This window comes from Rhinopithecus roxellana, chromosome 5, assembly GCF_007565055.1.
Source record: "Rhinopithecus roxellana isolate Shanxi Qingling chromosome 5, ASM756505v1, whole genome shotgun sequence".
NCBI lineage: Eukaryota > Metazoa > Chordata > Mammalia > Primates > Cercopithecidae > Rhinopithecus > Rhinopithecus roxellana.
Genome location: NC_044553.1, coordinates 32,432,385 through 32,446,635, shown reverse-complemented (window position 1 = coordinate 32,446,635; position 14,251 = coordinate 32,432,385). Strand labels below are relative to the sequence as shown.

Sequence of the window (14,251 nt, the reverse complement as noted above, 5' to 3'; positions counted from 1 at the left end):
GTGGGGCGGAGGCAGGGGAAACCGGGGTTATGAGGAGGGTGACAAGGTTCGTCTGCAAAAATGAAAGAAGTTCAGTGATGGAGCTGAGGGCAAGTGCGGCAGGCTGGCGGCAGGCCGTGCGACGACGCAGCGGGGAAACCACAGGATTTTGCATTCTTCTGACCACAAGAGGAAGGTGAGCCAGAACCCAGCAGAAACAAAACCCCAAGGCACTGGGTTGTTCATAAAGTGCTGGCCCCTCTCCCAGGCCCCTGGTCACCCTGCTGGGTAACGGCACAGGAGAAGAGGCAACAGGACCTCCGGGCCTGAGGTGGCCCTCCCAGTGTGTCCCCGAGTTCCCTGGCCACTCAATTCTCTGCCCCCTCCTTAACAGTTTTTTCTCCAGGTCACTCCCAGCCCTCCTCTCCACATCTCCAGGATGTTCCATTGCCCAGGGACGGGCAGGAGACAGATGCCTTTCTCTATCTCAACTGCCAAGAGGCCTTCTTTCCTCTTGTACTAGTCCTCCTCAGCACAGACCCTTCACAGGTGTCAGGCTGGGGGACGATCAGGTCTTTCCCTTCCCACGAGGCCATATTTCAGACTATCACATGGGGAGAAACCTTGGACGATACCTAGCTTTCCTAGGCAGAGGTCCCTGCCACCTTCCGCAGTGTATGTGTCCCTGGGTACTTGAGATTAAGAGAATGGTGATGATTTTTAACAAGCATGCTGCCTTCAGGCACTTGTTTAACAAAGCACACCCTGCACAGCCCAAAATCCATTAAATCTTGAGTCACCACAGCACGTGTCTCTTGCAAGGACAGGGTTGGGGGTAGGCTCACAGATTAACAGCATCTCAAATACAGAACAAAATGGAGTCTCTTATGTCTACTTCTTTCTATATAGACACAGTAACAGTCTGATCTCTCTTTCTTTTCCCCACACCCAGGATACTCTCAAACTCCTGGCTTCAAGCAATACTCCTGCCTCGGCCTCCGAAATTGCTGGGATTACAGGTATGAGCCACTACACCTGGCCCTGAAATGATTTTTTTCTTTTGGGTGCACTATGTCTAAGACATTGCATTTACTAAACAGTAATTTATCTCTCACCCTTCTGAAAACAAAGCTGTATACACAAATTCCAACCAGAATTTCATTCACTAAACACTAACTGAGCAGTTACTATGCTCAGAGTAACTGAGCAGTTACCCTCATGTGCTGGGCATGAGAGCTGCAAAGGTGAACAGGGCCCCCCCTGGCCTTCCTTCCCTGGCCCACTTGCTGGGGCGAGTCCCATAATAAGACAATCAATCAACAATGCCCTGAGGTAAGGATGACAATGTGGGCGTGTACACCATCCTAGGGGACCACAGTGGGAAACCTGCCAGGTCTAGAAGCCTGGCGTCCTCCCAGCCACCTCTGTCTCCCTCACTCCTGGCATCCAGTCACTCCCTGCACCCCTGAATCAAGTCTCCTTAAACTCTCAAATCTGTGCTGGCCCCTCCAGAGACACCACTGACTTTAGGTCTCAAGTGAACTCTCTGATCCCGGCCGTTCTCCACACCAAAGCCAAAAAGGGATTCGTAAAGGGCAAAAATGACTGTGTCATTCCTCTATTTAAAACCTTCGGTGGGCCGGGCGCGGTGGCTCACGCCTGTAATCCCAGCACCTTGGAAGGCTCAGAAGAGTGGATTGCTTGAACTCAGGAGTTCGAGACCAGCCTGGGCAACATAGTGAGACTCCATCTTGATAAAAACAAAAATAAAATCATTTATTATTATTATTATTATTATTTGAGATAGAGTTTCACTCTGTTGCCCAGGCTGGAGTGCAGTGGCACCATCTCAGCTCACTGCAACATCCGCCCCCTGGGTTCAAGTGATTATCGTGTCTCAGCCTCCCCACTAGCCGGGATGACAGGCCATGCCTGACTAATTTTTGTACTTTTAGTAGAGACGGGGTTTCACCATGTTGGCCAAGCTGGTTTCAAACTCCCCAAGTGATCCACCCACCTCAGCCTCCCAAAGTCCTGGGATTATAGGCATGAGCCACTGCACCCAAAATTCTAAATGATTATAAGAAAAAAACCCAAAACCTTCAGTGGTTCCTGTTGGCCCTGGGATAATGTCCAAACTTATTAGCATGACTTCACAGCCCCTTCTGATCTCACCCACGTGAGGATTATTTCTTTTACTTGTTCCTGTGACACCAATTTAAGTGAACACTTGCTATGTGCTAGGCCAGTGGCTCCTGACTTTTTTGGCACCAGGGATCAGTTTCATGGAAGACAAGTTTTCCACTGACGAGGCAGGATGGTTTCAGCATGAAACTGTTCCACCTCAGATTATCAGGCATTAGATTGTCATAAGGAGAGTGCAACCTAGATCCCTCACACGCACAGTTCACAGGAGGGTTCAAGCTCCTAGGAGAATCTAATGCCACTGCTGATCTGACAGGAGGCGGAGCTCAGGTGGTAATGCCAGCTGCCTCCTGCTGTGCACCCGCTTCCTAACAGGCCAGGACCAGTACTGGTCCTTGGTCTGGGGGTTGGGGACCCCTGTGCTAGGCATCGTGCTGGGTGCCAGGATGCAGCAGTGAACATACACACTGTACCCGCTCCTGGAGCTTGTGGTCTAGCAGGGGATACAGACACTAAACAAACAGTGACACAGATCATTACAATTGTGTGAGTGCAGGAAAAGGAACATTTCCCTGTCAACTTCCTGCTTCAACCACAATAAACTACTCACAGTCCCTGCCTCCTGGCCCTGGCTCAGGCTGGCCTCTCTCCTTCAGTTGGCCACATTTCTCCAGCCCTCTTGGTCTCAGCTCAAGGTTCTCCTCTCTAAAGGAGTCTTTCCTGAACCTCCTAGGCAGTTCCATGGGGTTCTGCTCCCACCCTGGGTCTGGGTCCTACTGAGCCCAGCATGGGGCTTGGCATACTAAATGCTCAGTAAATGTTTGCCGCGCGAATGGTGAACAGGTCCTCTTAATCCATGTGTGAGTGTTTGCTTAAAAAAAATAATTAGGCCGGGCGCGGTGGCTCAAGCCTGTAATCCCAGCACTTTGGGAGGCCGAGACGGGCGGATCACGAGGTCAGGAGATCGAGACCATCCTGGCTAACACGGTGAAACCCCGTCTCTACTAAAAAAAAAAAAATACAAAAAACTAGCCGGGCGAGGTGGCGGGCACCTGTAGTCCCAGCTACTCGGGAGGCTGAGGCGGGAGAATGGCGTAAACCCGGGAGGCAGAGCTTGCAGTGAGCTGAGATCCGGCCACTGCACTCCAGCCTGGGCGACAACGCGAGACTCTGTCTCAAAAAAAAAAAAAAAATAATAATAATAATAATAATAATAATAATTATAGAGATTTTTACTTTGATTTTATATCTTCACAAAAGGTTGGTCCTGGGTGCTGGGTGCTTATAAAAGTAGAGAGAACCATTGCTTCAAATAGAATCCTTGTGAACCTGGGGACTTTCAGGGACTGTGACTAAGATGTGGGGATTGAGGGGTCCCCAAGATGCCTCAGGCCAGCAGGAGGTGTGTGGGGGCTAAGGGGAGGTGAGCCCGCTACCCAGCCTCAGGTAGCCTGTGCTATGGCCACCAGCTCTTCTCTGGGCTCTTGGCCCAGACACCCGACTGACCTCCCACTGCCATCCTCTACCCTTCGGCAGAAGCCTGGGGTCTGCCCTGGATTTAGCTCCTGTGGGCTATACAGTGCTGGGGAGGAGAAGAGCAGCTGGGATCGGGGTCAGGGGGGCCTAGGGCAGCTGTACCCTAGCACTTTTCCCGGGGCCGCCCACCTGGCTGAGGCTGCTCCGCTCCTCTCTGCTGGGTGAGGGGAGGAGCTCCACGCCCCCACCTCCTCAGTATCTGCCGGGGTTTGAGGCTGCACCAGGCCTAGGAGCAGCAAAGGAAGGTGAGCTCCGCCACCCACCCACTCTGAAAAAGCTGCTGCTCCCTCCAGAAGAGACTTTGTCCTGTGTGGGAGTCCCCACCCTCGGCCCCTTATCTACAAAATCCACACCGCTCCCTGAACTTCCTTCTTCCTTGGAATTAGAGAGTTGAAAGATCACCCGGCCCACTTCATTCAGTTTACAGAAGATGACACTGAGGTCTTGAGTGAGGGGTTAAGTACCCAAGATGTCACAGCAAATAATGGCAGAGTCATGATTTCTAACAAACAAACAGAAGAGGCAAGTCCCCTGCCTGGCGGCAGCCGGGGCCCCTCTGCTACGCCTGCTCCTGCTCCCCTGCCTGTTTCTCATGGACTGCCCCATCTTTTGCCTCTAGTTTGAGCTTGAAAGTTACACCTCCAGTGAACGAAACTCACAGGATCATTGCCATCCAATCTTCCTCCTCCTCCGCACCCACTCTCGGCCCTCTGCCCTTCTCACCCACAGGTGGGAGCAAAGCTTGGTCAACCTGATAGGCCTCTTCCAGGCAGGGACAGGAGAAGGGACAGCACAGCAACTCTGAGTCAGGACTCCTTTCAGTAAGGCGTGGTTGCCAGGACGGCCTGAGAGAAGGAAACCAGCCCAGGTGCTCTCTGTTTACCTTCTCAGCTCACAAACACGACCAGACCCTCCCTGGCTGGCAGACTGCCACTCGCCCTCTTGGGCCTTTCTGGGCTCGCAGGTACTGTTTCCTCAGCTCCAGGACCCTTCCCTGCCTGTCCACCCAGCAAGCTCCTTCTCCTTGTATCCTCCGCACTAACACTTCCCTGCTCCCTCCCCTTCTCCTCTTCTTCCTTTGTGCCTTGGTGGCACCTTCTGAGACAATGTTACAAGCATAATAAAACAACAAGGTCATAAATCTGTGTCCTCCGCCAGACTCTCCTCAATGACAGTAATTGTGTGTTTATCTTTACATTCTCAGAGCCCAGTATATAGGAAGCACTCAGTAAAGGAAAACATTGCTCAACAAATCAATATATGGACTCTGGATTTCTTCCAGAGCTCAATTGGGAAGCAAGTTGTAATGTCACGTAAGGATTCCCTTCCGATTCATTTATTCATCAAATAATTATTGAATACTGCTACGTGCAGAGGATGGTGTGGACAGGGTACGGGGAGCGGGGAGTGGGAGGCTGGGGTGGACTCAGGCTCAACTTGCAAGGAGTTTGCATTTTGAAAGTACAGACAAGGCAGAAAAGAATTTGAGTTACAAGAAATGGCTAGCATTTACTGACCACCACTGTTATAAGCAGATTATTGCATTTAACTGCACATTAACCCTATAAAATAGGTACTTTTATTATTAGCCTCATTTTACAGATAAGAAGATTGAGGCTTGCAGAAGTGGAGAGACGTGGCCATGGCACAACTAGGAAGTCACGGAGGCAGGATTTGCACCCAGGCATGGCCCGGACCCCACCAGAATTAATGATGGTGGAGAAGCAATTAACTTCGCCTCAGGAAACTGGGAAGTCAAGGAAGGCTTCATCAAAGAGGGGGCAGTTGAGATGTGCCCTGTAGGACAAGCAGGATTTCCATAGACAGGAAAGTAGCATACCCCAAACTATAGAAAGATCTGGTGTAAGAATTTTAGAGTTTAAATTAGTGGCCCTGAACCTTGTCTGCACACTGCAAACCCCTGGAGGACTTTTAAAAAGCATGGATGCCCACAGGTCCTGCCCTAAAGATTCTGATGTGATTGGTCCAAGAGGCTCTAAATGGGGAGGCAGGAAGGGGCCTGGTGTAAAGTGTGTAAGGTGACACCTACCTGCAGCCCGGACGTTCCCTGGATGCTCCGGGTTCTGTTTGTGGAGCTTTCCTGTCCCCTTGGTAGGGGCCCCAGACAACGTGGGCAGGGCTGGTGCTTCCTCCCTGGAATTCATTCCTTGTCTGACCGTTTGTGACCTTCCTGTGGCCTGGAGTTGCCAAAGATTCCTTGCTGGGGAAATTCCTTGGTTTCCTTGCAAGGGCGCCTGGGTTCTGTAGAAGGAAGGCACCCAGCTTGCAGTAAGCAGGAGCCGAGACCTGCAGGTCAGAGTGAAGACAGCTGATCTGAGGACCCTGGGCAGTCAGTCTGTGTGCTACAGACCTGACATGGGATAGGAGGGGCTGGGACCCCCTCCTCCGCATCCCAGCAGGCAGGCTCCGTGGGGCAAGGGCGGCTGTAGGGAGAGGGCACCTGGCTTCACCGTCACACAGCTTGATACCCTCAGAACAGTGACAACCCCCAGAGCTGGGGGAGCCAGGCCGTGTGGCTGCAGCAGGCAGGGGCTGGATTTCCCCTACTCAGGCCCAGGCAGTGACTCAGGGACAAGTGTTGAAAGCAGACAGTGACCTCAGCTCCCTTGCCCACTGGGGAGTGTCACCGTGCCCCAGAGTCCCCTCAGGAGCACAGACAGCCTGGGGACCAGTGAGATGGAAGTTAGCAGCGTGGTGTCATATGGGGCACACATGACTCTTGCCCTCACCAGCTGGGTGCCCAGAGCTTCCTGTTCCTCATAGAAGTGACGTGAGCATCCAAGGAGGTGACGTTCATGAACATCAGGAAGGTGCATAAACAACTACAACCCCGTCGGTGCCTGCTGCAATCCATGTATTTATATATTATTGTTTTTCACATTTTAATCGGGTCTTATATCCTTTAAGTTTTTTTTTATTATAAATGCCACTGTATTTCCTTTCGAAATACTCCTCAAACTAGCCAGGCGTGGTGGCTCTTGTCTGTAATTCCAGTACTTTGGGAGGCCGAGGTGGAAGGATCACTTGAGGTCAGGAGTTAAAGACCAGCCCAGCCAACATAGTGAAACCCTGTCTCTACTAAAAATACAAAAATTAGCTGGGCGTGGTGGCGTGAGCTTGTAAACCCAGCTACTCGGGAGGCTGAGGCATGAGAATCACTTGAGCCTGGGAGGTGGAGGTTGCAGTGAGCCGAGATCCCACCACCGCACTCCATCCTGGGCGACAGAGCACGACTCCGTCTCACAAAACAAAACAAACAAAAAAAAAAAAAAAAAAAAAAAGAAGAAGAAGAAAAAAGAAAAGAAAATAAATACTCCCCAAAGTGAACCTCTAGGGTACAGTACCTAAAGCTCTGGGTACATATTGCCAGGTTGTCCTCCAAAAAAGTTGAACTAAGTTGCAGTGCTCCTAGCAATATATGATTTGTACCTATTTCCCTATGGCTTTGTCAATGGTAGGTTTCATATTGTTAATTTATTTTTGATAATGGATGTGCAGTGTGGCCTCCAAACAGTTTGAACGGACATTCATGTAATTTCTATCATTGCATAGAGGATCCATCTGCCTACTACAAAAGTTGCTCCTGTGGGCCAGGCGCAGCGGATCACATCTGTAATCCCAGCATTTTGGGAGGCAGAGATGGGCAGAGACTGTTTGAGGCCAGGAGTTCAAGACCAGCTTGGGCAACATAGTGATACCTCATGTCTACTATAAATTTTTAAAAATTATCTGGGCATGGTGGCACCCACCTGTAGTCCCAGCTACCCAGGAGGCTGAGGCAGGAGCATTGCCTGAGCCCAGGAGTTCGAAACTGCAGTGAACTAGGATCTCACCACTGCACTCAAGCCTGGGAGACAGAGTGAGATCCTGTCTCAAAAAAATGGAGGGAAGGAAGGGAAGGACGGGAAGGAGGGGAAGGAAGGGAAGGAGGGGAAGGAAAGGAAGGAGGGGAAGGAAAGGAAGGAGGGGAAGGAAGGGAAGGAAGGAAGGTGGGTCTTTCTGGAATGTGGTCCCTACTAGATGGTAGGTGGGTGGATCAATGTGCAAGCCTTCACCTCAGGGATGCCTCCCTGAAGCCCAGGCAGGCCTCTTGCCTACGCTTCCACAGTCCTGTGACCCTTTCCTTCAGTCACCTTCTCATAGCTGTCATTTTATGTGCATTTGGGAAACTGATTAGTTTATTTCTTCCCCCACAAGACTGTAACCCCATGAGGACCTATTATTTGGCTCACCATTGGATCACTTATCACCTGGTGTGTGCCTGGCAGACAGTAGGCACTCATTTAAATATTTGTTGAAGTGTTACAGCTCTTTTAGAATTTGTCTAGCACGCTTTCTGGTTTTTGCTGGAAAGCCCCCCTCCCCCAAGAAAAGTAATTTAAAAAATGAAACGAAATAAATACATATATACATAAATATTTGTTGAATAAATGAATACTTAAAAATCTCATGAGTAAGTATGCCAGAGCTCAACTGTGGTATGTATCTTTGCAAAAGGATTTGTCACTGGGTTTAATCAGAAGCGTTTAAGGAACACATACCACGTGCCTTGTACGCTGAGGCATGGGGTGGGGGCAGCATACAAAAGTGAGAAGACAAGGTCTCTGCCCTGAAAACACAGGCTGGTGGTGAGTCTGCCCTTAAAACACAGGCTGGTGGTGAGTCTGCCCTTAAAACACAGGCTGGTGGTGAGAGCCATGTGTCTGCTGTGGCTGCTGTGGGGTCTTGCCCTGTTCTCCCTGTAAAGGAAGCTTTGGGGCAAATGAAGCTGTTTACCGATGGTCATGGCAGGATGCAGTCATCTAGGACATCGTAGCCCCCAGGATCAGAACAAGTGTGGCCATCCTAAGTCATAGTCTCCCACAGTGATTTAGAACTAGAGAAGCGGGAAGTTTGGGCACTGGGAAGGATCTCGGAGATGCGCTACCACTTAGCTTCATCCTAGACCCCCAGGCACAAATCCCAGCTCTGCTGATTACAGGGCCCTGGCAGCCAGGCAAAGCACCCGCCTCTCAGCATTCACTGAAAAAGCCTCAAGGGCTGTGGGAGGATTCAAAGGTGCCTGGCACACAGTAAGCACTGACACATGTTAGCTGGTGAGTGATTTCCCCAAGGTCCTGCAGATCGAGAGGAAAACCCCCGTCTCCTGATCTCACAGCCCTCAAAGCCATGCTCATAAAGCTTTTGGTGTAAGTATTCCCATCAAGAGGAAGATGTTTTGGTTTTTTTATGCAAAGCAGCTTCAACTGAAACTGACCTCACCATGGGCGTCTGAGTTTGTTTTTGGAGAGGAGGGAGTGAAGGAGCCACCTCTCCAGGAACTGCGGGGACACACCCAGGTTGCCCAATCCCTCAGGTCAGTGGAGCCAAGTGCCTGCCAGGCCCCTTTCTGGGCTGGAGGGCCCTGGGGATGCCTTCCTCAGTGCCAGCTCCTCCACAGTCATGGGTCTGCAGGGGACAAACCCGGAGAGAACCTTCCCCAGGATCAGCACAGGGCGAGGTTATCACAGGCAGGCCTGGAGTGACCCTCGGGACCAGCAAGAAAACCCACATAGGCCACACTGTCTCTCACCACCCAGGACAGGGCAACGACTGTTCCCACTCACGCTTTGCCTTTGAAGCTGCCCTCACTGCTTTTGAGGGCTCCTGGGTCATAATAATAATCCCGCCAGCCCTGGATGCATGCTGTCCCACCTCGGCTTCCCTCTGGTTTCCTGCACAGTTCTTTCTCCAGATTACATCCCTTTCTGTCTCTACCCCCTCCGTAAATTGGGGTGCCAGGTGCCCCTGTGGTGGTCTCTCAGCCCTTTCTTTCCTCCAGTTGTGGACCTCTGGCTGGAACTCTGTCTGCTACTTCACCTCTTGGGGGACAGTCTGACCCACCCAGTAAACCTTTTCAAGCCAGGGCCTGGTGGGGTGAGAAGGAGGATGTACCCTGCAAGTCCCCCAAGATCTAATCTCACCCCATCTGGTCCTGCTCTGTTTCCCGCTGATCCAACTGTTCTTCCTTTAGGGATAGAGAGGGCTTCAACACAAATGCCTCCTGACACCATGGCTTATAACATAAACTCTGTGCTTGGTTTTCTAAGCTTTGGCCTCCAAAGAAAAACTCTTTCTCAACATACTGCATACAACATATGCATACTGGTTTTCAGACCATGCTGTCAACTATGGCTTTTGAAGCCTCTACATTGAAACATTTTTGTTCTAGGCCAGAGCTGCTCAGTCACCTGTGTATAATAACCCGAGGACGTCACATGCTAAAACACAGATTTCTGGGCCTCATCCCTAGAGACTGAGATTGAGATTCAGTAGATGTGGGCTGTGGCCCCAGAATTTGCTTCCCTCTCAGGTAGTGTTGATGCTGCCGGTCCACCAACTCCACCCAGAGCAGGACTGTCCTCAAAACCTCAGCCCTTACCCCACAGTAAGGAATGCTCCCAGCTTAAAGGGGAGAAGAGGAACGAAGGAAAAGATGCAGGCAAGAAATATCTCACTTAAAACATTTCCAAATACTGACCAACTCCACAGGCTTACCCTTGCAAAGTAATGAGTTCTTTGCAAAGCAAGATTCTGAGAAGTAAGGAAATTTGCCCAGGTCACACAGCTTTTGATTGGCAGAGGCTGGATCCAGGTGCTAACCTGTCTGCTTTGTCCTGGCCCACTGAGTCATTGAATTCATGTGAGATAGATTGTCACTGGCAGAACCATCACTAGACTCTTCTGACATGGCTGATGAGAACTGTCATCTCTGCTACCCACACAGTGTTCACAAATGCACGTGCAGCTATCTCTACACCTGATAAATCCCACTGCTCCCCAGGTTAGGGTGCTGGGGTTAGTGTGTCTGAACAGTGGCCGGAGCAGCCTAGCTGGAAGAGGCATTCGCACCCTTGGGTCTTTCATGCCTGGCTTGATCCTTCTCTCCAGATAGCGTGACCCGGACTGATAGGTCCGGACTGTTCTAGAATATTACTGACTGTGTGAGAATTCTCAAGCACCAAATATTATAAGGAGTAGAAAGCTAAACCAAGGGTTTAGCACTTTCTCAAAGTGCGGTCCCAAACAGGTGTGGTGGCTCACGCCTGTAATCCCAGCACTTTGGGAGGCTGAGGCTGGAGCGTAGATTGAGACCCAGAGTTCAAGACCTGGGCAACACAGTGACACCCCCGTCTCTAAAAAATATTTTAAAACAATTAGCTGGGTATGGTGGTGCGTGCCTGTAGTGCCAGCTACTCAGGAGGCTAAGGTGGGAGGATCCCTTGAGCCCAGGAGTTCGAGGCTGCAGTGAGCTCTGATCAGGCCACTGCACCCAGCCTGGCTGACAGAGCAAGGCCCTGTCTCTAAAAAAATAAAAATTAAATAAAAATTAAAGAATTTTTTAAAATAAATAAAAATGTGTGGTCCCCAGACCAGGAGCATCAGCTTCACCTGGGAACTTGTTCGAAACCCAAACACTTGGATTCCAGCCCCGACCACTGAAGCAACAACTTTGGAGTTAGGGCCCAGCAGCCCACATCTTAACATGCCTTCCAGGATTCTGACGCACAGCTAAGGTTTGAGGACTGCCGTTCTCTGGAGCGAGTTAGCCAGATCCCTAGTATGGCTGGGGAGGCTTTGATTTGGTGGCATGGAGGGTTCCTTGCTCTCTGGGTTAGCTCTGACATTCACCCGTGGAGGAGGAGTTTGTGGAGCACATGGTGATAATCTAGCTGTGAGGTCAGCTGCACACTCCCGCCTCCCTCACTTGCAGCCTTGCCCTAGAGAGGATTTATTGCCAGGATAGTCTTGTTGCTGTGGTAACTCTCTTGCATTCAGGCCAGGCCCTTCCTTCCTCAGTGGGGGATAAATTTACATCACTTAGACACTAGGTAAACTCGATGTCCTTCTCCGTTCCCCAGAGCCCAGGGAAGCCTATTTATTGTCACTGCAGTGGAAGGGCCGAATCACCGCCCCGGCCCAACTGGCCTTGGTGTCTTCTCTTTTCTTTTCTTTCCCCTCCCTCCCTCCCTCCCTCCCTCCCTCCCTCCCTTCCTTCCTTCCTTCCTTCCTTCCTCCCTCCCTCCCTCCCTTCCTTCCTTCCTTCTTTCGAGTTTTGCTCTTGTTGCCCAGGCTGGAGTGCAGTGGCACGATCTCGGCTCACTGCAGGCTCTGCCTCCCGGGTTCAAGTGATTCTCCTGCCTCAGCCTCTGAGTAGCTGGGATTACAGGTGCATGCCACCATGCCCGGCTAATTTTTTGTATTTTCAATAGAGATGGGTTTCATCATGTTGGCCAGGCTGATCTTGAACTCCTGACCTCAGGTGATCCACCCACCTCAACCTCCCAAAGTGTTGGGATTACAGGTGTGAGCCACCATGCCCGGCCGGTATATTTCTTACAATGTTCATGAACTCCCAATTTTCTGTTTTAGGGAAAAAGTAAATTGAATGTTATATATGGGGTCGGTGTGGAGGAAAAGTTAAATATTAAATTTGAATTCAATTAAACATGGACACAAACAATGATCACCAATTCCCGGAACAGGTTGTGTGAGTCTCTTGAGGTGTTCATCCAGCACTGTTCGGAGAAATCTCTATTTCAATCTACTCCTGTAGGTTAGTTATTGAAAAACAATAGACAACAGCAAAACAAGTTCACCTTTTTGTGTTCCTTGAGCTCAGTCATTAAGGGCCCTCATGACTGGGCCTCATGCCAAACAACTAGTTACAAAAAGAACTAGGCTTCCAGACCACGCTGAAGCTTCATGAGACCTCTCCTTGTCTGTGCACGGACAAGTGGCCGACCCTGGAGCCCAGGCTGTTGCTTCCCAATCTGGTGGTGAATCCTCCATAGTCTGGTGAGTGTGAATATCCTTTCCCTTCTTCCTTTCCCACTGCAATTTGCATATTATATCGATCTGCTTAGTATCTGTTTATTATTATATCATTTGCTTATTATATCTGCATTGCCATTTACATGAGATAAAGGTTGTTTACCCTTAAAGGTACTGTGTGTATGTCTTTTCTTCTCCCTTCGCGCGTTTCCCACACAGAACAGTCGGTACTTTATATGGTATTAAAAAATTATGCTAGCCTCTGTTATTTCTGGAAGTGACACAGCAAGTACATGTGGGGCAAATTTGTGTGTGTGTGTGTGTGTGTGGGTGTGTGTGTAGGAGACATAACTCACATAAAATTCATCCTTTTAAAGTGTACATTTTGGTGGCTTTTAATTTTAAAAGTAAATGGTACCACAGGAGAACTTTCTGGAGTGATAGAAATGTTCCACAGCTAGTTTTGCATGACTATTCCATGGGGCCATACAATTATCAAAATTCTTCCTTAAACTGAACAACTGAGGCCTGTTCATTTTATTGTATCTAAACTACATCTCAATTTAAAATAGTAATTTTTAAATTATTACATTAAAATGCTGTTTTAACTCAAATTTAATGTAATTAAACATTCTTTAATTAAATAATTTTTAAATAATAATTTTAAAAGCAAATGGCACTACTTTTTAAAAAATCTGGCACAATTAAAATGTGGGAAACATACAGTGGTTGACTCAATGAAATAGTCTCCAAATTAACAAGCAAACAATATTGTATTTTTAGTAGAGACGGGGTTTCACCACGTTGGCCAGGCTGGTCTCGAACTCCTGACCTCAGGTGATCTGCCAGCCTCGGCCTCCCAAAGTGCTGGGATTACAGGCATAAGCCACCTCGCCCGGCCACTGGCCTTATTTTTTAAAATAGTATGCCCACCCTCCAAATAAGCAATAGCCTATTATACATGCAATATATGTAATAGAATGTCTTATTATATATTCACCAGGGGAATGAGCAAGTTGGTTTTAACATGTCTGCAAGAATTATAACATTTGGGATTTTCCTTCATTTCATTCTAATTTTCATCTTAAGCTAGGTAGTGTACAAACAGGCAAGTGATATAGTAAAACATGACTCAGACAAAAACAAAAAACAGCCTTAGTTTCTACAGAGAAATGAGGTAATTATCTGAGGCAATTTTCTAAGCATGGGAAAAAGACATTTTAAGGGCCAATCATACTAGAAAAACGAATTCCATTCCGAGAAAGAAAATAAACTTTTATCTGAGGAATGCTTTAGTTATCGGGCCCAGAGAGGCATTGAAATGTGACAGAGTGTGACAGCAGTCACATCCTTGAGCTAAGTGACTACCTCTTGAAGCCATTTGCTATGTGGGCTCTAGACTAATGCCAAGCAGCCATAAAATGCCATATACTGGACACCATCGTGCACACCCTGTAGTTCAATAATGTACAGTTAATCATTAATCAGTGTTATTTCTATAAACCAATGAGCACTCCTGTCAAACAACTTTGTCAGCCCACCTTTTGTTCCCTTTTGCCCTTAAAAACCTGCTTGCAGCAAACCCTAGCGGGAGCACTCTGTAAGACAACTGGGAAGTGTGTCCCAGGCTGCAGTTCTCAACCTTGGCCCCAATAAACTCTCTCTGTTAATTTCACCTCAGTGTCCTTCTTTAGGTCGAAAATTCTTACGGCTATCTTAGGTACATGCACTCAACTCCATTTCCTTATTCAAACCA

General features: G+C 48.9%; 1 non-coding gene across 1 annotated transcript; it reads left to right on the top strand.

Moving 5' to 3' along the window:
• The first annotated feature begins 7,978 nt into the window (after positions 1 to 7,978).
• On the top strand, positions 7,979 to 8,040 carry LOC115897841. Its single transcript, XR_004057621.1, has one exon. It is a non-coding gene; the product is annotated as a U7 small nuclear RNA (small nuclear RNA).
• The last annotated feature ends 6,211 nt before the right edge of the window (positions 8,041 to 14,251 follow it).